This window comes from Anser brachyrhynchus, assembly GCF_964034855.1.
Source record: "Anser brachyrhynchus genome assembly, chromosome: 7".
NCBI classification, from domain to species: Eukaryota; Metazoa; Chordata; class Aves; order Anseriformes; family Anatidae; genus Anser; species Anser brachyrhynchus.
Window position 1 is genome coordinate 17,009,053 of NC_137701.1, and position 26,696 is coordinate 17,035,748.

General features: G+C 39.4%; 1 long non-coding RNA gene across 1 annotated transcript in view; it reads left to right on the forward strand.

The window, feature by feature from the left end:
• LOC308197958 overlaps window positions 1-26,696 on the forward strand; it is a 173,010-nt gene that overhangs the window by 9,284 nt on the left and 137,030 nt on the right. The window contains exon 3 of the long non-coding RNA XR_013953476.1: window positions 5,089-5,152. This is a non-coding gene — a long non-coding RNA (uncharacterized lncRNA). The remainder of the gene's footprint in view (window positions 1-5,088; window positions 5,153-26,696) is intronic.

The window sequence follows — 26,696 nt, forward strand, 5'->3', positions numbered from 1 at the left end:
GATGACTCTAGTTTTTGGTCACTAGTGTCCTATTTGTAGACCATGAAAGACTTTTCAACTCCTGTAACTATATATTTATCAAGTGAGGTAGAGAGGAAGTCGAAGCTGTCCTCTGAAAAGCTATTAGTGCACCATATTGCTTTCAGTCCTTGCCCTACAGAGATGCTGCTTCTGTACTATTCAATCTAGTAATGGGGATATTTTCAGAGACCAAGATCCTTCTTTGACGAGTAGATCCAGTGCAAGACTGACCAATTTCAAGTAGGATGGGGAGCTCTTAAGCAGCTCCATAGGAAAAAGGGAAACCATGGGACAGACCTTTTAAGCACAAAGCTCAGACCCAAATTTCTTTTTTGTTTTTGTTTTTGAAGTAAAAAAACCCCACCATCTACTTCTGCTAAGCTTCTGTTGTTAGGGATCATTTGGTACATGTACTAAACGTGATCGGATTGCATTATTTCTTTTCTTCTCTGTTTTAAGCAATACTCTGCTATTGTAGGTGTTTTCACAATATGCTTACCAAAACTGTCATAAAGCTAATTGGTTTCAAATTGTGCTCATTCACTATACTATGCATTATTGCTATTAGATTTTTCTCTGAGGCTGTGTTTTGTCTCTGCACAGGCTTCCCTAAGTAGCTGTTCTACAGTTTCAGGTTACACAACTAGGAGACTGACTCTTTTGCTAAATGTTACAGGCTACTTGAATCTTTCAGGCAAAGAAAACCCTTTGCGTGGACAGGAGGGCTGTTTGAAGTAGCAGAGCATGTAAAGTTAGTTGTTAAGCGTGCAATGAGGGTAACTTGAGTGCTCTTTTGTTATGTTTCCTTGTAATCTGCAAAGCTCCTTGGAGAAGCGCTCAGCAATGTTGAAATGGTGCTAACCAGGAAGCTAATTTATGAAATGGGGCGCAGTATGAATGCTTTGCTTTTGATGTATTTCCACACCTGGCTTTCAGAACTACAGACTGAGGGGTTTATAATTTTGAAGTGTGTCTTTTGTTAAAAGAATGCTAAAGCTGATGCTAAAGAAGTTCTTAGAAATCCTGTCAAGGCTGAAGACTCAAGGTCTGCCTGGAGAAAAATGTACGCTTAGCCCAGACTGGCTTTAACGTATCCAGTTATCATGACTTCTGTGGATAAACTGAGGCAACTGAGACGGTCCAGTGCTTCTCAGAAACAATTTGTCTCAGTACCACCAAACTTAAGTAACACTTACTTTAAAACTGTATTAGGCTATTTGTACCACTTGAGTTTACTGCCGTTTTCACTGGAAAGAGGATATTGTCCCACTTTTGTGAATTTGTGTAGGGTGTGGTTTAATGCATACTGTTTTTTTTTTCTTGCAGATATGGACTGTTCTGTATGTGACTGCTTATCCTGCAAGGGATCTCTAATACCCTGATGAGATCACTTCTTTGTCTTCCTCATTCAGAAAGCATGGGAGTAGAGCCAGTTTTGATCTGGGCTATACCCTCATCTGAAGTCAAGGGGATAGCTAGGTTTCAAATGAGGCCTTCAAATTTGGCCTGAGCTGTGTGTGTACTTTGGAGCAGAGGAAACCAAGAAGCGATCTCATAAGACGTAAAACTTATAAAACACTTGCAGAGTTCTTGAAAGCTGCCTTTGAAGAAAAGTATATAACTTAACCTTATGACCCTAGGATTTTATAGGTAGTCTGAGTAAGCTAATTAATAGGCTTTCATAGGGAGTATAGCTTAATATTTGTTTTTGGGTGGACTCTGAAAGAACTTGGGGATGTTGAGGCCTTTTATTTGTCACTGATTGGCACAGAAAACTCAGTAAGAGTGGAGATCAGAAATAATTTTATTTTGGCCTCTTCCTAGAGAGAGACAACGGTCCAGGTATGAAAGTGAAAAGTCTGAGTGCTAAAATCACAAGTATATCAACAAGTTCTTGATGCCTCCCCCTCTTTCACTTTCTTGACTAGAAAGAAAGAAACCATTGCTCTAGTACTGCTTTACCCCAGGATGCTCTGTCACTCAATACTGTCTAGACTGAAAGATTTCTTTCCTGAGCAAGCTAGTCGTCGTCTACCTTTTCGTACCTCAAAAAAGTCTGTTTCCACCCTCCAACAAAATCCATCTTGTTCCAGAAAGCATTTCATTGGACAAAGTGTGTGCTTAAAAAAAGTTCAACTGCTTTATTGTGTTGAGCATCAGTCTTTCTTCTATGAAGTCAAATAGGAGCATTGACAGAATTCTCCTAGGTTCTGCTGTTTCTGTCCTGGGACAGCAAAAGAAGCTGTATTTTGAGGTGATAGAGCTATACACTACTTATGTTTATAAGGCTCTCCACTTGAGTGTTTTGGTTTGGGGTTTTTGCCTTTCTGATTAACTTTTTTAAAAGTCATGCTGGCTTTGGCTGCTTTAAATGATGTGCTCATGGAAGCAATGCAACACTGATAACAAAATGAAGTGTTGAAATGTAACTCTGATGTCAAGTAGAGCTATTGCAGGGTTGGGTAAGCCAGCATGTAAAACTGTTCCAGCGCAGCTCTCAGCTGGAACCAGTGGCTGTGAAGAGGACAGGACTGTGCCCCATCTGTGCATCAGCCAGCCACAGTGCTGGCAGCACACCAGTCCCTGCTCCCCCCTCCTTTCCCTGCCAGATAAGGAGAGCAATGGTAAATAGTGCCAGATGTGGAGACATCGTGCTGTGTGGTGGTGTCCAGGACCAGTGATCAGGCAGCCTCTTTGGACCCTTCTCAAACAACTAACTGCAGAGAAACTTGCCAAGCTGTGACAGACACAGCTTAGATAGTCCTGCAGACTCAGCCTAGGCTTTTTGGCTGCTTGGTGGAGGGTGGTTTCACACAGTGATTTTGTAATTTTAGCATGTGTTTTCAAACTTTCTAGACCCCAAACTTAGTGATTGGTGTAGTCTGTAGCTCAGGTTAGGAAGGGTGCTGCAGACAATAGCTATTCTGAGTGAAGAACTAATTTAATTCTCCCGTTCGCATTTTCCAACACCTGGAAGCTGCCACCAACACCCCAAATGTCAGGAGCAATTTGCAGAAATTTGAGCATCTTCCTAAAACACCAAGCCATCTCCCTTTCCAGCTTGTTTCTGGAGTGCTGGGCAGCACAAGGAAAAGAAATGAAAGATAAGAATGGGATTGCTCCTGCCCTGGAGAAGCAAAGGGTATGGGGTGAGCACCCTGAGCGCTCCTCTGGCTGTTCTTAGTTTGAGATTTCTCCTCCAGAAAGTGTTTTTCTTCACAAAATCTTATAACTTAGTCCAACATGCTGCTCCTGGCTTAAATGATGGTGAAATATCTTGCCTGGAGAACTGAAATTCCTGAGTTTCTGATGTATTTCTCATGCTGTAGGCTACCTTCCAGACCTTGAGGTATGTGGGAGTTTCACCATTAGAGAATGCAATTTTTTTCTTTCTTGGTGTCTTTGTTGCTGTCCTAAAAACAAATCTGTAACCGTACAGATGATTGGGTGTAACTTCCGTTGCCTGGCATTTTATGACCTTGAAGGTACCAAGAAATACTTGATATAATATGGCAATAAGCTTTAAAGTATCATAAAAGTATAAAAGATATAGGACTTGCCAAGATCCATCTAACTCTAGCATGTCCAGGATATGAAGATGCAAAAAAAACCTATTTCTGTGAAGGTTGGGTGTTCCTGGGGAGTTTAACAATAATACTCTTGATAGAAAAAGCCTCGTTTCTCTCGCTAAAGTCTTTTTTTCCTGCAAGGCTGGTATTAGGTAGTTCCTTGAGCTTGGTGTCTCTTTCTGCTTGCCTGTGCCCCGTCTGAGCGCTCCTTTGAATGACATGTTGCTTGTATCCAGCTTGGTGAGTGTTGTTGCTCATTACAGCGCAGTTCCTGTCCACAGTTCTGAGTGCACTTCAGTAATTTCTGCTTCGTATCTTGGGTCAGAGTGTTCTTGTTAGAGGAGCAGTATTAAATTACATTCCCCCCTTGGCTTTCCAAGGTTTCTGTTTCTGGCAAGCAGCTGGTCTGTGCAGCCACCTTGGGGCTCATAGCCTTCAGCCTCCCAGAAAACAGCTTAGAGTGTAATCTCAGCACGGCTCTGCACAAGGCAGAGCAACCTAAATGCTGAACACTATCAGTGATTATGGCGAAGAGCAAAGCAAAGCCCCCAACAGCAAGGCAACCTTACTGCCTTCTTGTGATCTGCTTTGAGTTCCTCAAAACCTCACCAGAGGCGCTCTGGAGTGCTGCAAAATGAGGTAGCACAGTTGAAGCTTGCTGCGTGTTTTTGCAAGCCAGCAAGGTGAAGATACTGTCACAGTCCTCCTGTGCTGCAGCTGGGTCTCAGGGCAGCTGTCAGCCTGTGAGAGGGCAACCCTGTGCCCTGGTGCAGGGGTGCCTCTGTCCCCGGCAGTGTTAGCTTCTCTGTGAAAATGCATCTGGTAAGCAGCAGAGCAGGACAGCTGGCTGGCTGCCGTGGCCAGGGAGGACCTCTGCTGATGGGGCAGAAGGTAACTGGCAGCCTCCTGACAGAAAGCTGCTTTGCCATTGCCAATCTGTATTTCTTTACCAATCCTCTGTGTATTCTAGTCCCTGAATTGGGAAGTAAGGCCTGTGCAGTAAAAAGAAGTTGGGTGGAGTGGAATATGATTTTATGTGATACTTTATAGATCTTATGCCATATTAATTCAGGATATATTTTTTTTCCCTGTGATTATTTTTAAATTGATTATCATTTGATGTTTATCAATTTAACAAGCTCGATGGCTAAAGCTGTTAAGACCAAATAAACCTGCCTCTGAAACACCAGATTGGCCTTTGTGATACATGCATTCCAACTCTGAATAGACAGGCAATGGATTTAGATATTAGATGATCTATTTTAACACAAATTGTTCTCTAATCTGAGTTTACATTTCTAGAAGCAAAAATCCTTTCTGTTAGTATTGCCCTTGATTGTAACAATTAACTCTTAGGGCCCTCTCTCTGCCTCTTGATCCTCATTTTAGTTGCATGTTTCAGCTTTGTTTGTAGTGTAAGACTGTGTTAAGTTAAAACTATCTGTGTTAAGCAAAATCTACCTGCCTAGCAGTACTTTCTATCTTGAACTTTCTTTAGGCTGTGTGATTGGAGAGCGATGCCACTAATGGGAGCCTACTTGTACTTTGTCCAAAGGAAAGAGGTATGCTCAGTCTGTTTTGAAAGCCCTTTTTAATTTTGAGGCGCTTCACACTTCCCTTAGCTCTCTTTCGTATCCCTTCACCCTTGTCTTTGCTACCTATTAATGTGCAATTAAAATTAGGGGCAAAAATTTGTGTCAGAATTCATCCCCAGGCCAAGGCAAGACATTTTTTCCTTCTGAGGAGGAGGGCCGTGTTGGATTCTGTGCCATAAATATGCTTTCTATGAATTTCACTATCTAAGCAATGCATACAGAGAAGTGCTTTTTTTTGATTAGTCATCTTTGTTTCAGATTGACTGTTTCACTAAACAAGAAGTGCTCACATCAGAGGTCTGCAGTTCAGCTCCTTTGCAGAGAGGATATTAATCCGAGTTGGAGTAGGTAGCTCTGACCCATCAGTCATCACATGGCACTAATAATTGAATCTTAGTCAAATGGCCTCTTCTGAATCTCACAACTGCTTCCATTTAAGCTAGTGTTATGGCTGCTAGTAGCTATGCAAAGCCCACAGTTTGAAAGAAGGCAGCACGTGATTTAACTCATCTGTGGGCAAGGGGGAGACCACTTCAGAGATAGATGGACAAATAAACTGATACTGTACTTTTTTTTAGGGTTTTTGTTTCATTTTAGAACCATCCGGACTCATCTAAGAATGATGACATAGGTAACCAAATCTTAGCAGTTAGCTGATTATCTTGTGTATTTAGGCAAAATATTTTCTCCTTACGTTTTACTCACCGATGCAGGTATATGTCACTTTCTGCCTTTGATTTTACTTGTCTTAATATCAGGTCTATCAGGAGTCTTTTTGTTTCACTTCCTACTTTTCCATCCTGGGGCTGTATTAATTCTACACTGATTTACTTTTCTTTTTGAAAACAAAACAAACAAAAAAAAAACAACTAGGTTAAACTCCTCATGCTGTTGTAACCCATCTTTTTCTGGTGGTGAATAGTCATGCAGTCTTGATTAAACATAACTAATGGTTAACTGAATGCTCATGGGAGAAAAGTTTTACTCAAATATTTACCGACATCAAAGAAGAAACACTAGCCTAGTTAGAGCAATAAGTCATAGAAAAGAGAATAGATGGCAACAATAGAAATTCCTTCTTTTTTTCCCATGATTTGTGTGGCACTGCATATTATGCATCTTTTTTAGTGGTGATTCATAACCAAGAATGTGCAAACAACTTATGTACAAATAGGTAGGTTTCTGGAATGTCCAAAACTTGCCTAGACTGTACATAGATCTCTTTCATTCTCTGACGATCAAATATGAGTGCACAGAGGAAGTGTATATTGCTGCTCTCCCCACATTGTTATTTTTAGCCATGTAAGTCTGCCTATTTAAAAAAAAAAAAAATGTTGCTGACTGTTGATGGCAGTGCATGTAGTGCTTAAGAAAGACAATCTTATTTTCAAAAATTGTGTAAGCATACTGTCCTCTGTATTGGTTGCATTGGAAGGGTGGGAAGAGAAGATCTGGTTGTAAAGTTACAAGTCTGGTGGTTAGAAAACTGCACCTCAATCACTCATTCTGTGATTTATTTCTAAATTGAGAAAACTAGAGAGGGAGTTGCTATAACGAATACTCAATGAACTACCATTTCTCTGGACCTGCTTTTTCAAGCAGAACTGTTTTGCACTCTTATATATAAAATCTTACAGGCCTGAAACTTTTTTGTTAATTTTGGTCTATGGTAAATAAAGTGGTATGTTCTCCCCATGCCAGAAATTGCACAGTATGAAACTTGATCACTATCTTAATAGAGGATAATGTTATTTAAATAAGTGGCACTCAAAAGCTATATGTAAGATGGTCTGTCGTCCATAACACCAAGGCAATTTCTATATTACTAACAACTGAAGGTCTTATAACTAAATATATTTCCTGCATTGGAGAAAGAACTGACATACAAAAAGGCTTTACATTTCTCTGACATGCAGAACAAATCATTGGAGTACAAAAAACCCACCTGTCTCAATGTAGTATTGTTCTGCTGAGAAGCATATATTGTTTGCTGCTCCCTTTTGCAGCTGGTATTGCATCAGTAGATTTAACAGAGCACTCCTACTGCTGTTCTAATGCTTATTGCAGGCAATGCTGCATTCTGTTTGAAGTTGATTCACAACAGTGTCTGTGTGTGTCTTGGCAGAGGGAGCCCAGCACTTGCAGATGGGCAGGACCTGGTAAAAATAACGAGGTAGGGGAAGGGTCTCAGAGACAGGATCCTCTGCTCCTGCAGCTCCAAATCGGGGGGGTGTCCTGGACACCACTGTTGGGGAAGGTCTCGCTAGCACCTGTGTTCTCAGGCCTGGGACTGACATGGGAAATGAAATAGAAGTTGATGCCAAGTCTGTGAAGGCTGATGCGCCATCCACAGGATGATCTTCAGCTTTTGTATAGCTCTGGGCCATGCAAGTATTGTATAAATAATAATAATAAAAATAGTTTGCTGCTTTTCTCATTAAAATTGCTTATTGTTTCTCACCTTGTCAGCATCGTTCATACTGAGATCACTTTGTGTATGGGAAACAAGCTTTCATGAGGATATTCTTGCCTCTGTCCTGAAGAAGTACTGGCAGATTGTTCTAGTATGGAAATATGTAAGCTATGCTAAGTGACAAATTATATGCTTCAAATACAAGGGCTGCTGTGAGCTCATTTCCAGACCTCTGTGCATGGAGATTTGGGGGGGGGGGGGGGGACACGACACGGATGAACCAGATTAACATCACTTTTTTTTTTCTCTAATGGCTGTGGATTTGCATGGCAGGTTTCTTTCCAACAAACTCCATTATCTCTATTCTTTCTCAGCTCCTGGCTCTTCTCTCCCAAGCTGTATGCGCCCTTCTGGAACAAAACCCTGATCCTGTCCCTGCAAAATGCTGCACTACGCCTTTATTTTACAGCTCCATCAGGCACTGGGTAGAGGTTCATTAGTTAAGAGCTGGTGAATCCTCACTGGGGAGAGGGGCATCAGCTGAATCCACATCTCACCCAAGTGAAATTTAGCTTATGTTCAGCTGGGGTATGTGCATATCAGAAGAAACACACTGTCTGAAGTGATTTTTTTCCTTGCTGCAAGTGTGTAAGTATTCTGCATACAGCCTGTCCTTGAAATTGTCTCTGTGGGTGTAGTTTTGACAGCTTATTTCTATTTGCTCACTCGTTGTTTGGTAGAAACAATGTTTGTATTTGCAGATATGAACAATTAATCATTTTTGTTGGCTTTATTTTTATTTATTTTTTTTACTGATATCCCAATTTGAACTTAAAAATTTCTCTCAGCCTCTGGCTGTCCTACCACAAATACTGTTTGCTGAAGCTACTCTGTACATCAGGGCCTTGCACCTATGCATCCCGATGTCTGTCTTTTCTAGCAAGTTGCATGTGCCGCTTCAGTACAAGGAGACAGCACGTGTCTTCTCTACATCTGGTCTGCACACATGAATATTATTCATGTACTAGGAAAACTTTATCTTGCAATAGTGTACTTGGGCATTCTCTTTTTTCCAAAACAGCAGCTACTCTTTTGTGTTTGAACTTCTGGCTGGTTCTAGAGATGTGGACAAAAGGTTTTTTTCACTTCAGTAATGTTGTTTATGAGACCTTGCATGTATTGACCAAACAGAAAACCTGTTTGTTAGCTCATCTCACCTGACACCTCTTGCATCAGATGCAGTCACTGCAGTATATTGCCAAAGGATACATAAAAATTGAGACCCTGCTCAGTGATGGACTTTTTCTCCTACCCTGTGGGATTTGCAAACAAACTTTTCCTTCCTTAGTTATACAGGTCCTGAAGTGCACTCCATCTGTATTTTGTCAGATTAAGAGGTCAGGACAGATTTATTTGGCTTTCCTCCTTTTTAATAAGACGTGTGATCAAATTGCAAGTGCATACATATGAAAAGGAGAAATAAGCAAGTTTACTTACTTGTCCACAGAATCTTGACTCTGGGTAACTCTGGTTCCTGGGACTGCCCCAGTACATCTGCAAAATGTAGGTTTTTAACTTTTAAACTGCACAGAACTTCCCTCTAATTAAGTCCTTTATCCCATCACTAGAAGTAACACCACATCTGCTGAACTCTGTAAATCTTGTTCTTCTTTGCATCTTTGTCCGTCTCGTGTTCTCTGCTGCAAAATGCTGTGCTCTTACCTGTCATTAATCCTGGACATTGCATCCATCAGCCACTTGAGTTCTGGCAGTCTCTCTGATTTAAAAAAACAAACAAACAAAAAAAAACCCTTTCTGCAGTCTGTGACAGATATAGTTTATGCAATACAGTATTGCAATGAGATGTATATAGATTTCTGAAAATGTTAAAAAAAAAACAAAAAATTCTAATCATACACAGAGGGTTTTTCCCCTTCCTGTCTCTTCCCCATGAGATCGCTGTTCCACTGATGATACTTCACAGCACTGCTAAGCTTCCTCGTGTAATCGCCCTGCTGTTCTGCAGCTACATCTCTCCCCAGGAGTGCAGCTGAACTGTTTGTTTGTGGATAGTTACTTCTGGCTGTTACCCGCTTCAGTGTGGGTGCAGAGGGCTGCCCTGGGATGCTGTGTGCATCTTTACTCTGCATTTCCACACTTTCTGTCCAAGTTTCTCTGCATGCCTCTTCTGTAAGAAGATATAGTTTCTTGAAAGTGTTAGTTTCTCTCCCTGTTGGAGCAACAACATTTAGCAGTAAGAAAGCTTGACTACTATGTGTAGAGCAGTTCTATAGTTCGGTAAATAGTTCCTAACCCATTGGCTTAATTGAACGGGTAGCAGATGAAAATAACACTTTAAAGCCATCAGGGAGAAGGATTTCATAGATGAGACTAACAAGAACTAACCGTGCTCAATGGATTGGCTGAGTGAGTTACTCCTCACCTGTAAGAGATGTAAAAGGTTTTTAGTTTGGCTTGATATACTGAAGACATTGGCCTAAGCTGGCATTGTGCAGTGAAGGTAATGTCCAGAGTGAACCTGGCAACTCTGCATTGTTCCTTGTGTGGGTTGATGCTGCTGGGGTATGGCTGACGGGCTGCAAGAACAAGGTGTAGTGTTACAGATATAATGCATCCGTAGCAGTCTTAGTAAATGTCTTACGAAAACCTTTCCAAAGCGGAGGTGAGAGTGGCAAGAATTCTACTGAAATAATATAAGCACATGAATCTGGTCTGACTGCATATTCATTAACAAATATGCACACTAAATCCTTAACAATGTTTCTAACAGAAATAGATGCTGTTCAGAATATTCTTAAAATGGGAGATTAACCATTATTGCTCTCTAGGAGAATGTTGAAAACATTCAATCATAAAAAGTATAAATAGTAGATTCCCCTTTCCTGTCCCTCCCACAGCTGTCTGGGGTTGCCTCTTAAGTTATAGTTATTTTTGAGTCTTCTGTTCCCTTGTAATTTTTTAGGTTATGCTTCCTGGAGCAAAAATATTGTCTCACCTTGTTACTTTATAATACTCTATATTTTACTTTGCTTTGTTTCTCTAAATACAAAGTTTGATGGTGTCTGCTCAGGATGAAATATTATCAGCTAGGGAGACCTGGGTAAGCAGAACTCAAGAAAAAAGGCTTTTTGATGTATAAGTCACTGCCTTAAATTTTCAGACTAAAATTTTCATTTTTTTTTTCTTTGAATGCCAGGAAATGGTATTGTACAAGACCTGAGAGAAAGACCTGACATACTATGGTTCTTATTTTTGCTTTTCTTTTTAAACAGCTAATATTTACTCAATTCCTAAATGCTTTTCTCACCTTTGACTGAATCCAAACAATTTCTTACTGGAAAAAATAAGCCTGTCATCAAATAGACTTAGACAATATTAAGCCACTGTCATTTCTATCTACTTTGCCTCTGTTTTTAATGGGTAACACAAAAATAGCATTACTCCACAGAAATATTTCACGCACTAGAAAAATGAGAATTATGGATTTATTATTAGTAATTGCCAAGTTTGAAATGTGTACTTTCAAATCTCAGGGAGAACTAGCACTTGGTCTAATTTTAATTACTTTAAGTTGTAACTCCATCAGGGGTGTTCATTCTGTTTATGAACTAAAGGAGTTCTGTTAGAAGTTACTGCAATAAGTGTTAAAAACAAACAGAAACTTGTGTTCAGGATTAGTGTTGTAACAAACCAAAACTAAACATGCATGAACTAATAATAGAAGTCCTAGAACCAGAAGCAGAATGATGTAGATTCGGCATTCCATGCAACAAAAACCTCGAGTCAAATTGGGCATCCAAAATGGTGTAAAACCACTGACTTCATAGACCTAAAACTGTGGTTCAGTTTGGGAGTGTTGCTGTGTATGTGCACATGAATTAAAAAGATGCCTGTCGGTGTGCTCCTTCTATAAAAACTATCTGCTCAGAATGATGTATAAAGCCTTTGTGACTTGAAGCATGCAATGGTGCAAAACTCCATACCAGAATGGAAACTTTTCAGCTGCTCTGGGCAACTCTAGTTCACTACAGAGAAGAAACATACAGCTTTGAAGTAAACCTCCTCGGGTGTCCTGCTTGTGATTTGCTGTAGGTGATGGGACCCCACTGGATGTTGTGCTGCAGCTTGCTGGGCACTGCCTCAAGCCGCAGGCGGTGCTGCCACAGGCCGTGCAGGCATGCAGCTGCCCAGGTTGTGAGGGGCTGAGCCAGCCCTGGCAGTCAGTCGAGTGGGACCATGGGAAGGTCTGTGCAGTCTTTCTTGGAAACGGAAGGTTTCCTTTTTTGCAGTTTGTGACAAATGCATGCAGAGGAGATGCTTTATCAACCCTCAAATAAATTCAACAGGGAAACTGAAATGCCCTTAAAATCTCAGAACATGATGGAATAATTGTTAATATTTCAGAAATGTATGTCTTATTAGTTCATACAAACTCAGACACTGTGTAATCATCCTATATGATAGAGAAAGCCAGGGCTTTCATCTGGATTTATTAATATGAACTACTTATGGAAGAATTCAAAAATCTGTCTCAATGTTTAAACATTTGAGCATAGAACTGAGGACAGACACCTAACAATTCGCAGCCTACTATAATCATCCTTGCACATCATAAAACATAAAACAGAATCATTTCTTTTAAAGTGGTTAAGTCTACATCAAAGGTAGAGGATTGTGCAGCATGCCCAGTTTAGGAAAATGTCACTCAAGAGGTTAATGTAAAACTGCAAACACTAACACTAAAGCTCAGTCTTATCTACCATCTTTCTACTATGTAGAAACATCTGTGAGTGCTTAGAGCCAGCCATGCCAAACTTGATTGAGCTCTGATGAAGGAAGAATAAAGGAACCCTTAAACTGCTTTTTGTGTTTTAAAGTGACTGCCCAGAGGTGGTACTGCTTTATTCTGCATTTCTGATCACTCTGAACAGTCAAATGTTACGTACACCTGTCAGCTCTGTGAATCTGACCCAGGTATTGAAGTGTGTACTGTCTTGGGGCCCAGGTGTCAACTGTGAAAGATGATCAGGTTTTAGTGAAGGCCAGCTGTTTGGTATTCTCTTCAAATCCTCGCTGGTTCTGTGCTTCCTGTGGCTCCTGACCACAGGATTGAAAGGTGCATAAATGTGATATGACTTCATGTGCTTTTTTATTGATGTTTATGAAGATTTTTGCAGGTCAGAACCAGTTTGAATTTCAAGTTCCTTGGAGTTCGAAAGAGCAGTTAATAGAGCTGCTTTCCTGCTCCTGGAGCAATTTTGATGGCAGTACTGAAATGTGGAGATCATGGAATGTAGCTTTGCCCTTTAAACAAAGTCACTCTTCAGCGTACAAGTATATTAGGAGAAATTCCTTCTCTTCAGTTCTTTGATTCTCTGTAGTTCTGTGCTACTTCAAGATTTATGGTGCCTTCTGTAATGAGGCAATCTTATATAATATATGCAGCCTTTGTACTTTATAGACTAGAGACCAATCCAGCTTTTAGTCCTTTGAAAAATGACTTCATGTCTGCATCTTTCAGATCTCGGGCTTTCAAAGCATAAAGACCTATATTCTAATAGTCTTTGGCTGTATTCTTTCTTGATGGAGATCCAGTAAAGTTTGATTTAATTGTGAATCAGATCCAGGCAGAAGACCTGGTGGGCTGAGTATATAAGTATACATTTAAAAAAAAAAAAAAAAATTAAATGATGGTATGGAAAATATGTAGGCAATCTATTAATACAGGACTGCATGAATAATACCTTTTAAGTTAGGGGTTATGACTGATTAGTACTACTGTCTGTGATGATTCATTATTATAAAGCCTAATCATTACAAGCTACTGTAGTGTCTCAGGCAACTTGGCATAATTACTGTGTTTTCTTCAAGAGAACATAAAGCTTGCCTTTGTCTGGCAATTGCCAAGTAATTGCTGAATAGCTACATGTTTGTGATATGAAATAGAAATGAAACCATAATGTTTTCTTTTCTGACTGCCCTCCCCAGTGATCAGTTTTTTTGTTTGTTTTTTCTGATTCACATGTGAAATGAGTCTCCTTTCACTGGTGCTTTATCGTACAATACTTAGTGCTGATGCTGTTAGTTTGCAGCCCCATATGGTTTAGCAATTAAGACCTAGACCTGAAACATGAAGTGCTTTTCTTTAGGATTCAGTGGCTACCCAGTTAACAGTGCATTGGATTTAGATGTTATCAAGACTGGTGCTCACAGGACTGAAAACTTGCACCATTTCTGAAAGAAATCTTCATCTTTGTACTTAGATGTTTTCCTCACAAAACATCTGACAGTACTTGGTTGTGGTGTATGTTTTTGGAGTTGGGGAAGACAGGAGATTGTTCTTGAGTGGGCGTAGAGATATTAATCCTAATCCCTAGGAAGCTTGGGAGCAGATGAGGCTTCTCCATATCTCAGTATCTTCTCAAATATATACGTTTTTTGTTGCTTTTCAGTTGCAGGAATGTCTTTGATGGAATGGGGTTCACTATTGTCTTGCATACATTTAAGTTATAAACCTATATTGAAATAAAACATTATAGAGCAGAAAAGGGTGGTATATTAAAATCCAATTGAAGCCACATGTTTTTCTTTCATACTTGCATAGTGTACTACGTTAAAAAAAAAAAAGTAAAATATGGTGATATGTGCTCATTAGGAGGAATAGAAACTAAAGACAAGATTCAGAGTGCATCTGTGAGACTTCGTGAGGTATTGTGCAGACCAAGACACAACTCAAACGGGGGTTATGAGGAGACTCTGAACAGAGCACAGGAGCTGAAGTTGTAGCCACAGTATCAGGTGGGAGATAAATGCCCCTGAAAAGATGACTGGAAGTATCTTGTCTCTCTGAGAGAGTATCCTCTTGTTCTGCTTCAGTTAACCTCCAAATTGGGAGAGCCATATGGCATGTTGCCTTAGAAGCTGATGATCCCTGCTATACGCAGCAGACTTTGGAAAATGATTTTCACTGTGAGAAACTAAGAAGAAGAAATGGAGCAGTTCTTATTCCTGATACATCCAGCACTTAGAGAAATACATTGAGGCAGACAAACATCACTCAAACACAGTTTAGTGCTTACACAGTACCTTAATACCACCATCTGGTGAACTGAAATCATGTTACAGCTTATTTTATGTTCTTTCCTATAACTTAATGTGCTTGTCTGACAAGATGCAGTGTTTTGACCAGGGAGCTGAACCTCCTAAAATAGGATTGTGGTGTAATTGCTGAAATGCTGAGCACTTACCTTGTTTCCTGGTCCTAGGTAGGTGCGATACAAGGGCAATGTGAATGCTCTCTTCACAGATAGGATTTTGGTACCCAGTTTGGTCCATTGCATGTTGCTGAACTGCTGAAAGAAAAACATGTGGCTTCAATTGGATTTTAATAAACCCATTGCTGAATGACTTGTCATAAATCTGACTCATGAAGTACTTGAGGTCTAATTATGCCTAAAACGTCAGCCTCAGGATTCTTATCTAATCTGAACTTTCAAACCTTCTCAGACTCACCTTGCTAACCCATACTGTTCCTCTTCAGACCTGTGTATTTAAGGCCATGCCATCTACCATACCTTGATAAATGTCATTGTAATGTACACTTATGCAATGAGCGCTCATTGCACTTCATTCTAACCATTTCACACAGTGCCACAAATCCCTTTAAGTGTTTCTTCATCAGTTATTGATGAATAGGGTTCTTAAACTGTGAAATAGCTCTCTCCCAGACTGTCATTCTGGTTCTGTTCCAGCTCAAACATATTTTTGGTTTGGAATAAAATATGATGATCCAACATCTTTAAAACGAAATTGGACCTGACCTAAGCCTGGCATTAGTTGCTTTTTCTCCAGTCTCTTTGAATTGCATCCAATTCAAAACCAAGAAACTATGGAGAACACTGGCAAATGCAGAAAAATAAATAAAAAAAAAAAAATTAAAATCAAACAATTCAATGTTATGCTCAGTTTTTCCTAATTATAATGTTTCAAAATCCCATAGTATAAGCTCTCAGACTAATGAGTAATTGTTCATAATTAGTAAACAGCCCAGTGGAAAAATGTTTCTTTTGCACTAACAGAATAAAGGGAAGAAAACCAACATTCCTGATCCTTATCCTGTGGGAAAGATTGTCTTTATGAACCAATTTATATAACATTTTATTAACAAAGACAAGTGTAACAGCAAGGATGAATGTTGATAGCCTTAGCCTGTATGTTTACTGCTTATTAATTACATACTATTCTTTTGATAAATCCTCCTATGAACAGTAGTGACCATGTCCTTGTAGCAAGAAAGGCTTTGTAGCTAGGAGAAAATGGCAGTGTATCCTTGTACTGGGACTGGAGATAAAAGGCTAGTCTTAAACATCCATTCTCTAAAGGTGTTTATTACCTTACCTACCAGGGAAGAAAAGAAAAAAGAGTAGTGGAAAGGAAGATGACTCTTCTACCACTGACTGGAACATCTTTTTAGTGTTTATAGAACATAATGTGATAATTTCAAATTAAAGCGGAATTCATTTTTTATTAGGCATTGAGATGCACGAAAAAATTGAAGCTGCATTCAGCTCTGTCCAGCAAGTTACTTTTTGAACCTGCTCATTCACTATTCAGTCAAAATGAATAATAATCCCATTAATTTAAATGCATTGGAACAGCTGAGTTTATAGACACCTTATTCAATGGACTTGCAAAAGAGATTAGCTTCCTGATTTGTTTTTGTTTTAATATTAGCCTTATAGAAAGGGAGGGCTTTAGCTTAGCATTAAGCCACAGTCCAGTTGTAACGTGTGCATCCCTGTTCAGATATTTCTCCTTTTTTAAACCTTTTTCTTTGTCTTCGATTTGATAGTTTTCTAATTCATTTTCCTAAAACTTGTTTTCATATTTTTCTATTTGGACAAATGGGACTTGTAATTGCCAGGCTAACCATGTTTTCCGAGCTTTTCCTTTGCATTGCCCTTCCGAAATCCTTCCTAAATTACCATGAATTTGCAAATGTGTGTACGTTAACTAACTTCTACAGTAAACCATGTGTAATTGCTAGACAGTTACTTGGCTTTCATCGTTCTTTCTGTCTAACTTTGTGAATTGCACAACTGTCTGTTTCCTTCCAGTAAAAGGTGCTTTATTAAAAGATTGTTGAGTGCTTTCAGCTGAGGGATGTTCTTTGTTAACTTTCTCTTTGGTAATGTTGATCTGCACTTTTATGCTAAATGTAGTCTGAAGTGAAGTTATGTGACTACAGGGAAGTACTTCTCACTGGCGTATGACTCAATATGGCTGGTTGCAAGGGCCAAAGACTCTGTTCCATTTGTCCTTTTTTTTCTCTACTGATGTTGTAGGGAAGTGTCACGAGGTGTGGAGGCAATTTCAGTGGCACATGACACTTCCCATGACAAACGTAAATGTTTTTGTGGAAATAAAAGGGTCATTTCAGACATGGTGATATAAACATATGGTCTCTTTCCCCTGAGCATGGGCTTTCTGTTGCTGACATGGAACAAATACTTACTTCGTTGAGATGGATGTACTGTCATTCTGTTCATGTTCTTGCTGTCACTTGTCCTGTGAATCATTCAAGCCTATTGACATCTACTCCTGTATAGCAGGAACGAGGGTAGTGGGGTAGGGTAAGCACCTGACCTTGTTGCAGTAAGTCTTACTTCTGTTTCCAGTGGGACCAAGGTTTAAGCCAAGATATGTTTTCACTGCCCCTGTTATTTAGCATGGCTAAGATGAGCACCCATATTTTCCTTCCCTGGATAGTAGTAATAAATGGCTAAAGGCAGCTGAAAGCATAAGAAGGTCCCTGTTAGAGCTGGCACATCTACTGATATTATCCATAATACAGCCCATGACAGTGGCATAAGAAAAAATTCCTATAGGAAGAGTATATGACAGAGCTCAGGCTTCTGCCAGCCCTCCAGTATTTATCAAGCTTGATCAAATAATTAAGCTGTGACAGTGGGATTTATTCAACAGTGGGAGTTATTTAGTGTGTACTTTTTTTGGTGAGTTTGTACTCTTAAGTTTTAACTCTAATTTTACAGAAGGAATTATGCAGCTATGTGAACCAATACATGGAAAAACAGCTATAAAACAAGGATACCTCCCCCCCTCAAATAAATAAAAAATAAATGTGGCACTTAAAAGCACTGAACATGCAAGTGTGAAAAAATCAACTTGTATAATGCAGTGACTATAAATTATTTAAGACATTTCATGTGCTAGAGTGAATATATCTAACTGATATAGCTGTATATAATTCTTTCAGGTTTGAACACCTGGTTTCAACCTTTAAGGGTTTTATGTACTGAATTTATGGAATACCAGAGGTATGTGTAGGCTCATTTACTCTGCGCAGTAAAAATATAAGCTGAACTTCCTCAATAGTTTAATGTTTTTAATAAGAGAAGCATTTTACAGGATCATTTCATATGCTGCATTTACTGTTAAATGGAAGTTAAATAAAAGCAATGCACAAGAATTGTGTGGTTTAGTTTCAGTCTGTTTTGGTGATATTTGTGAGGACTGACAGTACTAGCACAGCTCATCACTGTATTATGGTTGCTGGTAAATATAATAAGCAGTGCTTTACCAGATTTTGAGTATTCAAACATAAAGATATACATCCAATCTATTTGATTGTATTGTATTTTTGTAGTGTCAATGATAAATGATAAATTTCAGGTTCCTCCTATTTGATAATAAAATACAACCCTGCTTTGAAAAAGGCAAAATGAATACTATAAACAGCTGTTATGCAGTTACTTTTTAAAACTCTCAAAGACTTGCTGAAAACAAGTCAATAGAACAATCGTGCATTTAATTGCTAATCTATTTTATGTATTATTAAATGCTCAGTGTTATTTTCCTAATTCCATTACGTGGTAATGGGTAATCAAGTAATGATCAGTGGCTTATAATCTAAAAATAGCTATGTAGAGAACCTTGAAAGTTGAACAGGATCTATCATCTGGATGGACAGAATATGAACTTCTTTTTAAGAAACCGCTATTACAGTGTTGTTTGGTGTAGTGTTATGCCAGACAATTTTTTCAGTCTGCTGTTCTCAGCACTTCTGAAAATTGACCCTGACAATTTCTGGGCTTGAACTCTATTTTAAAGATTTTTTTTTCTTTGTATTATTCCTGTGGGTGTAAAACTTCATATGGGAGTATACTCCATGTGATTTCCAACTGTTTAGGAACTAAATGGTTATCTGAGCATGGATCCTGGGCATGGCCATGCTCTAGGCTTTGTTCACAAAAGGACATGGAGGGTCTCTCAGTAGTGGTGCAAAGGCACCATGGCTCATCTAAAAGGTCAGCATGGACTGGAGGAAATGGGATAAGACAGTAGTGAAAAGCAGTATGTGCTTGATGTAGCAACAGGAGTGGAAGACTACAGTGTTGGGTCTGTGCTAAAGTCTTTAAGTACAAGTTAACTCTTACAAGCATTAGGAAGCAGAGTTTTATTTCTGAATACGTGAATCTTCTATGTGCTACTCTTAACAGGTGAGTTGAACCAGATGTATGTGACCACCTGATGGTATTTGGGTGGAGATGTTAAATATAAGTCAATATTTAGCAATAAAAAAGAACATGCACTGAAATAGCCCAGAGAATGGGTTAGTTTGTGAAGGCACGTGGGATAAAATCCAAGCTTTAAGAGTTAAAACTCCAGAATAATTTCCGCCTGATCTGCCAACAATGAGTGCTGAATGCTTTAAATGAGCAGCCTACAATCCATTTGCCTGGAAAAAGTTGAATGGGGAGTCTTCTGAAAACTGAAAAATTCAACAAGGTGTTATTTTATAGTTTACCAACTCCTCAGGTAGCTATTTATGTGATCCAGTAAAGGAGATAATACACTGTAAATCAAAGCACAAATTTCACCTCTGGTCAGTCTAATTGTTTTATATTTTGCCTAAGATCAGAGCTCATCTACCTAGCTGGAAGCACTTGTATCCAAAGGTTCACCCTACATACCAAAATTTTAGCTCGCTTTGATAAGGATATTATTTCACAGTAGCATTGAAATACTTCATCGCACAAAGGCATTGAGGACAGCTAAATACATCAGAGGTGTGGACTGACAATGTGCAGAAGCTTCTAAATGTCTGTGATGAAAAGCAGGCCCCTGGATGGTTGAATATGAAGATGTCACACTGTATTCAATCAACTAAAAAGAAAGTATATGCAGTTTTTTTTTTTTCTCCTCTGGGCACGTAGCATAGCCACTGGTGCAATGGCTAGAAACATAAAGGAAACTGGCTGCATAGCAGGTTGCTGGTAGCTGGGTTTTGGTGTGGGTGGCTGCCTGCAGAAATAAGCAAAAGCGACCCAGTAAATTTTAGCACCTATCTATGGTTTTGAGTGATACATTTCATTTAAGGAGGCTTCAAAAGGCAGTGCTTCTCTCAGGTTGCTCTACAGCACTAGACATTGTGGAGCCAATGAAAGATCTCTAGAAATTACAGGGGATGAAACAGCAGTACAGATGAAGCCCTTAGCTTCAACTGAAACCTGCTGAAGTCCTTCAGCAGGCCTCACCTGCCTTGATTGTAAGGTGTTCAGAGACCCCTTTCTGTTCTCAGTAAAGGGCTTCAAATAATATTTGGGGAGCATAGATTTTTAAGTATGATGGCAATAGGTGCTTCTAGAGGTTATATTTAATACCAGAAATTGTCTTCAATGTTCAGGTGCTACTGCTTCCATCTTGGTGTAATAGGAGGAAAGAGCTATTTAACTTTCAAGTTCATCCTCTAGGGAAAAATAGTTCTCTGATAATTCAGAGGTACATAGAAGAAACCAGAAAATTAGTGATTATGACAGGAATGAGCTAGAGATATTTTCAGCTTCCTAAAGAATTTGTGCCTACATACTCTAAATACAAGGATTATAATACAAATACACTAAAATGCATTTTAAAAAGAAAATAAATGATTATAGTGAAGAAGGCAAAAAATCTTAAGCAGGCCACTGAAGGGGGAGGAGAGGAAGAGGGAGGGAGGATATCAAAATATGCTAGTGGCGTTAACAAATTCAGAGTAATCTATCTTCTTTCCAGAGTTCAAGACCTTACTACAGAAGATGACAAAACACATTTAGCATGAAACCAAATGCAAACTGTAAAAGTCAGGGTACTCATTAGTCTGTGACCAAGTAACTATTCCTCCCAGCTGTAATACTAAATCATCTTTTACTTCACAATTAAGTAATCAACTCTGCTGAAGTCTCAGGTGCAGTGGAATATAGACAAACACAGAAGGGGTTATACAAGCTAGCAGCAGTTGATTTAAGTATGCGATATCTGGAAACAAATACGTGAGATTGTGGAATTGAATATTATTCAGTTTAGACACAGCTTGGAGGTGGGGGTAGCAAAAACGTAGCTCTGGTACAAATGAGTGCATTTAAGGCAGTGAAAATTACAAAGGTGTATTCTAAAACTTTGAAATATGAATATTTTTTTTTTTTAGATCAGATACGAGCAAAGGGTTTGGAGAGCATGCCTTCAAAAGCAATTTGAATCTACTGTCACTCAGAGGACTGCCCTTTGTGCTGTGCCCAAACATGTTCTTCACTAACCTGCCCTTGTTTTGAGCAGCAAGTGAAGATGGCCTTTCCCCTTTTCACGAGTCCACCCTGCTGATGAAACTCAGATCCAGTTCCCATGGTGCTTTCCTGGGGTATCTCTGTTTCAAATAGTTGCAGGTAGCTGGCATACCTATGCTTTACAGAATGGGGCACAAGGCTTGGGTGAACCTGGAAAGCCTTTGTTCAAGGGGTAAGCCTTGAGCTTCCTTTTTACGTGCATCTCTTAACTGATGTAGCTGTGGTTGTCCCATCAGATGCAGGAGCATGATCACAGGATAGGGCACCTTAGTGGAGCATTTGCAGTTGTGGCTGGTGCTGAAGAAAGCTGCTTAGGCATGAGGTGGGGGGAGAAGAGTTCAGAATGTGATGAGTAACAAAGTGCTTTTATAGGACAGTTTCCAGTAAACTGACTAAAACGCAGAGTGTGGCTTACACTGGAATTTTGGTTACTCTGGAAGGTTGGCTAAAACTAAAGCAAGTCTTTTATTGCTCTAACTAACGATGGAGTATAAAAAAAAAGGGGGATATTATTCCACAATCAAGTTATTGATTCTGTGGAAGATGATAGAAACAGTTGAAAATTTGTCATGTCTTAATGTATCAACAAAGGATTAAGCTTCTGAAGCTTCCCTACTGCCTTGTTGCCTATTTTACTAAAATACAAGACTAATACTATTACATTTTCATGCAAGTATATAGTCTTATTCAGACTTGAATGAATAACAGTAATTCTACTATTGCTTGTGCTGTGGCTGGCAGTTAGGTGGAGTTTAAAGGGTTTGTGTGGCAGGGGATCATTGTTGTTCGCAACATGCCACAAAAGGCATTCATTTTGGTTTGTGGTACCTACAAACAGGTCTGACTATCTCTTGCTTTAAAAGATTTTGTGCTCTTTATTTTGCTGGAGTTGACTGCTCTTTTCAGTCTTGCAGGCTAAGGGAAAGTAAATGAAGAGTTCTGTATTTGAGCTGTCATTGTGGCTTAGGTTTGTTTTCTTTTAACCTACACCTTCAAAGGAAGGAAATACCAGAAGCCTTGCAATATAATATGCACAGCTGACCTTTTGTGTTCCGGATTGCATCAGGAAGGAGGATAAATACTTCAAGGTACATAAGCGGAAGGTTAAAACAAGGTTTAGTAATTCTTGCACTTTGACTCACTGGAAATAGAAATATTGCAGGGATAACTGTGCAGTGCTGCAAGCCAAGGTGGAATAAAAGCGCATATATACTGAACCATCAACATATGTTCAGCATCACTTTTTTTCATTTGTATGAAATTCTGAAGCTGAGTGCACAGAAGTAAATATGAACAGTCACAAACTACATAAAAACAAGGGAGGGAAATTAATACCAAATGGTGTGATTTAAAGCTATTAAATGGGAATCAAAGAAAGCTACAGCATTCATTGTGTATATTTCACTGCATGAACTAATTCTGATAAGCAATTTGGCAGCATCTCCCCTGTGCTGGACACGACAGTGATTAAAAAAATATCTTGTGGGTGTGATAGTGATTTGGAAGTTGTATGTAAAAAAAAAAAAAAAAAGGGCAGGAATTGTCATCTGTCTCTTTTTTTATCAGTAAGAATGAAATCCTGATTTTTCCAAAGTTTGTGACAAAACTCCAACTGATGATAGCTTCACTACTGTGCTAATATAGTAATGCCTCAGGATCCAGCAAGCTGGGGCTTATGCTGCCAGTACAAAACATAGAGGCAGATGCTACCCTGGGGAACTTGCAACTTAAATAGATTACGAAATAGTGCGCTAAAGAGATTTTGTGTAAATGGGGTCTTTATGGTGAGGCCTTCTAGGACTCAAGAATCCCAGGAAGTAGAAGGGGAGAGGCAGCAAGAGACTCCAGAACTTCACTGCAATGTGCCCGAGCATTGGGAGCATTATCAATGGGTTGGGAGCTGATGGCGTCTGGTTGGGTTAGAGACAGCTGCTTCCCTGCATCAGTAAGCCATGTGACAAAATAAATGGGAATGCCAGTAATGGAGTCCAGAGGGGCCTGCTTGGCCAAATACTGAGTTTCATGGGGTGCATCCAGTGAGTCAGAATTATAAATTTTTGTGTCACTTGCTGGGTTCGCAGCACTGTCACTTCGTGAAACAGAAATTCCATTGTTTGTTATGCATAAGGGAAATACCATGCTCACTCACTAAGTTTTTACTTTTTGTGTTCTTGTTCTATAATTTTTTATCAAAAAACAAACTTGCTTAGGTGGAAAATATTATTATAAAAATGTTACACAATACTAAGTTCACTAGTCACTGTTAATAGTATTTTAACAGCACTTTGTCTTACTGCAAAACATGCTTCTGGTAGTGTGCGTATTACCTGTATCCACAGCTGTTGAGGTTCCAGTTACCTCCAGATGCTGTTGCAAACAGCACTCAATGAAATTTCCATACTTTGTGATGCTTACAGGTGCACTAATACTGCACTAAAGTGAGAGCTTGTAGCATGCTGGTAACATGCAGGCTAGCAAGCCATGAACTTTGCCCCATGTATTCCTGTAAGATACTGTACTGCTACAGGCATGCTTTGAGGAAAACTAAAACTTGAGTATTTGGGATATCTCTATGGTGTTTTTATGCAGCTTTGTTCTTAAGCTGAAAAATCACTCTGTCAGTGACAGCCTCCTTGTTATTGCCAGTCATACTTGCACGAGCAGTTTCCTTTCCCACGTTTTTCTGCAACTAAGATAGTGTCTTCTGAGTGCCTTTTTTTTGTTTGTTTGTTTTGTTTTGTTTGGCTGCAAAGGCACTCGTTCCTAGAATTTGGAAATGCATGTGAAGTTGCCTGCAGTTAGACATACATCATGGATGATATAAGCTGTCTTGGTGCTGGTGGAGGTGGAAGCGTGGGCTGATGTGCTGCAGCAACCACAACAGTGCTGTGGGAACCCCCAACCAGTGCAAATCTGAGGATCCCACTCAAGCACCTCTACAGCAACACAAAATTGCTGTAAATGCTCTGTCCAGAGCTTCAGCTCCTATATCCTTTCTTTGGTATGTCCACATATATATCCTTAGTTTAGTTTAATGGTTCCTCGTTGATTTCTTCCCCCAGATGAACAGGCAGCAGCTGCCTGCAGATGGTCTGTTTGAAGAGTGAGCTGTGGCAGGTGGTTAACTGCTTATCTGAAATCTTTGTTTCTCTGATTGGAGAAATGTCAATAACTGCAGAGTTAGTGCTGAAACTTGTTATTACTGAAAACTAGCTGCTGCCTGCAGCATGTAATGCAATGTTAAATATTTTTTCTGCCCCCCTGCTAAAGGTCTGTTGAAGAATGCAACGTTTTTTAGTAGATGAAGAAGCACTTTTCTGTCTTTTTGGCTGCTCTCAGACAAAAATGAAAGCATGGTTCAGTGCCTAGCACTTAATGACCCCGGGGAGAGGAGTCTTCATTTTAGCACAGCTGGAAGAACTGTATTAACTCATGCTGTAGGACCCCCTTTGCTTCCTATCTTCCACACTGGGAATGTCTGCCAACAACTCCTTAGTCTGTGGTGAAAATGAATGATGTCTCAATGATCAAGTTACCAATACACTCAAAAAAGTTTTATGCTGCTTTTATGCTTTTTAAAAAAAAAAAAAAAAAGAAAAAGTGGAAGATGCAAAAAAAGACTAGCTGTGGATCTCATGCTACTGTTGGTGGTTGACCATGACAGTTGAACTGAAAGTCTGAAAGTGTCTTAATATCTAGTATATTGAGCTGGACTAGGATAGCTGACTTTAGTTCACTAGTTTAACAGTTGTCACTTAGTTTTATTTATTAAAGAATAAAATTCACTGTTTTAAGACTATCTAGGGTAGAAGAAATTCTTGTGGATGAAACTTTCAGGACCCTAAATCTGCACATGCTAGAAGAGAGGAGATTGTGTAGAAAATGAGATCTTGCACTCAGTGAACTGCACGACAAATATGTTTGCAAAAATACAGGGTTTGTATGCTCAGACTTTCTAGCCTGGACTCTGGAGATGGTCCTCATCCAAGGACTGTAAAATTAATCGTAACTTTGTATTTCTTAGCTCAGTTTAGATAAACTTGATGTTGCAGAGTATGCATTGTACCGTAAGGCTGGAGCTTGCTGTCATTGAGCTGAAATACTGTTCTTCTGTTCCTTCCAAGTAATATATTATTTAAAATGCTTGGCAAATACTTGTCTTTTTCCCCTTCAGGTATTCTTGATACTAACTGCAGAAAACTTCTGCATTAACAGTTGATCACTGAAATTTGTGTTGCTGATTTAAGATATTGCCCCCAAATGTTTGCTCCCTACCTTTACTGAAGATGGTTGTCTCACTGAAGCTTGCAGATGTAATATACCCCGTGCTGTGGTCAACCTACCACAGAACCTGGCATTATAATTGGAAGATCTGTTCTCCAGCAATTATAGGGGCAGGACTGATGGCTTGGGCAGTGAATCTGAAATTACTGTAGGCAGTTTGCAAGGACTTTGCCTGTCCAGGTAAAGCAGTTAACTTCTCTTCATCAGACAGGTTTTTTGGTTCAGTAGGGGTGACTTAAAGATTTCCTTTCTACAGGGTTAGAAGCAGCTGGAAATGACTTCATTAAAGCCTGCTAGATTCTGTATCCAAGGGGGGAAAAAAATGATGGTTCAAAAAACTTGGGAGCTAAGATACTAGGATCAGAGGGTTACATTTCTGTCCATTCTTGACTAGTAATATCCCTGTTTCCCTCTGGTTAAAAGAGCAGTAAGAAGTTGAACTTGTGGAGGGGAGTGAGGCCAGGTGGGGGTGAGAAGTCATCTTACACAAAGTTGAGCTGGATGCTGTGGTGTTGCTCTGGATGTGTAATGGCTGTTTCATTTGTCAGCCTGTGTGTACTCCTGAGCAGTACGAACTGTACAAGTGTTGGTAGCAGAAATAAAGTATTTTGTGTAGCTTAAAGAAATTACTTTTGTCACCAAACAGTGCTTACTACAGAATATTAGTTCTGTTCACTGCATCAATATAATTAGTTCAGTCTGTTAACCAGTGTATTTCATCTAATACTTCTGTCTGCGTTTGCTGACAATACAATTAGAAAAAATTACAAACCAACTGAAAGAACAATGCAAATACATTTGTCTGTTTGCTGTTTCTTCTACAGTGGCAGTTTGCCAGAGATGACATGCTTCACTAAATGTCACTAAATATTATGTGCTTAGGACTTAATTACGCCTTTAAGGCATTGGCCCTTTCAGGGAAGAGAGTGGATAAAATTGCTTCCTTGAGAGCTCTGAGCCATGCTCAGCCTGAGAAAATGTGACTGCTGGCAGCATGGTGGGAAACCAAAAGGCAAGCTGATGATCTATTTGAGAGGACAGCGTATGTGCTTGCACAACACCTTCTCAGCTCTGCTGATGGGTGAGCTATCTCACTGCTCTAGGCATTAAATAAACCTCTGTTAAAGTTATGACTACATCTTGCAGCCTAAAATGTTCTTCATGTCCCATT